Below are 1,787 nucleotides of genomic sequence, written 5' to 3'. Positions count from 1 at the left end.
ATCCTCAGATCTCAGCCTCCTGAGTAGCCAAGATTACAGGCGTGAGCCACCAGCGCCTGGCAGGACTGGATTTTTTAAAGTCTACTTGTTATTGTTATTATAGAATTTAAAGAAAGTGATTGGATAATTCCTTTTTAAAAATATTATTGATTAAGCTTAAGAGCATTTTAACACTTACAGTATGGATTAGCACCTATTATTTGGATTATGGTAACTGGCAGACTAATTACACTTTGAAAAGATTGATTTGGGCAGGGTTGTTACTACCTTAGAAAACAGGAGTAGAATTCATACTGGTTTAACATATTTGTATAGAATACGTACTGTGTTGAAGGATTTGTTCCAGTTTCCCAACGTGTGGGGGGGGGCAGGGAGGGAGGGAGAGAGAGAGATCTATCTAAACATCTGTATTAGCCTGAGGGAATTTACAAACCCATTGTGATAGCAATATATGGTTAATTTCACTTTGCCTATTTTGCCTTTGGATTTGTCAGGATGACCTAGTCTAAGATATATGACTTCTGCCTTGTCCCTCATATGCCTCCAAGTTAACCACTTTGGTATACTGACAGTACTTGGTCCAAGCCTTGATCATCATAAAGTTGAGCCATTTTTACTATTTGAGTGCCAATCCATGACAGTAAATTTGTTCCCTAATATCTGTGTGTGTTGGGAAAGGGTAGGAGAGAGATGGGAGGAGGGGGGAGGGAGGGGCAAAAGTCAATGTGGTTCTGAAGAGTTTAATGGACTGGCTTTCTCCAAAGATACTATTGTCAAAAGTCATTAGTGATTTAAACTGGAGCTTAATAACAAAAATTAATGGGGTCAAAATATCTCTTGTCTTTGTTAATAGTTACATTCTAATGGAGTACTAATTATCACAAAATAATTTTAAGGGGGGGAGTTCTTAAAGTGGAGAAAAAACGTAACTGGATCCTTAGTCTCGGGATTGTGCTTATTGCCATGGGGTGCTCTTGGAATCCTCTGTCTTCTTTCTGGGCCTGGGCGCTGTCCCTCAGCTCTTCAGCTCAAGGCTAGCACTCTACCACTTGAGCCACAGCGCCACTTCTGGCTTTTCTTTTTGCTTATGTGGTGCTGAGGAATCAAACCCAGGGCCTCAGGCATACAAGACAAGCACTATACCACTGAGCCATCTTCCCAGCCCTCTGTCTTCTTTCTTGAGGTTGCTTGTCTCATCAGATCTAGTGTTCTAGGAATTTTGGTTTGGAAGCTAGCCCCCCCCTTTTTTTTCTGTGTTCATCATGGAAAATTAGAAAATACAGTTAAACAAAAAGAGAAAATTTCCAAGCTCTGGGGGCTGGTGTGGTTCAGGCCTGTAATCCTAGCTACTCAGGAGGCTGAGATCTGAGAATTTCAGTTGAGAACCAACCAGGGTAGACAAGTCTGGTAGACTGTCTCCAGTTAACCAACAAAAGAACTGAAGCAAAGGTGTGGCTCAAGTAGTAATGTCTCTCATCTTTTTCCTTTTTCTTTTTCTTTTTGCTTGCTTGCCTGCCTGCCTCCCTCCCTCCTTTCCTTCCCTTTTTCTTTTTCTTTTTAAAAAATTCTTAATATAAAAGTGTTATACAGAGGGATTACAGTTATATAAGTCAAGTAAAGGATACATTTCTTTTTGACAATGTCAACCCTTCCCTCCCTGTCTCCCAGTTTTTCTCTCCTTTCCCACCAAGTTGTATAGTTCATTTTCAGCATAGTGTCTTGCTGCATTTGTTCACCCTTTGTTCTTCCATTTCTGTGCCTCTCCCACCCCCCACCATCCTCCTAAA

Source organism: Dipodomys ordii, unplaced genomic scaffold, assembly GCF_000151885.1.
Source record: "Dipodomys ordii isolate 6190 unplaced genomic scaffold, Dord_2.0 Scaffold95, whole genome shotgun sequence".
In the NCBI taxonomy this organism is placed as follows: Eukaryota; Metazoa; Chordata; class Mammalia; order Rodentia; family Heteromyidae; genus Dipodomys; species Dipodomys ordii.
Note: the sequence above shows the minus strand (reverse complement) of the source record.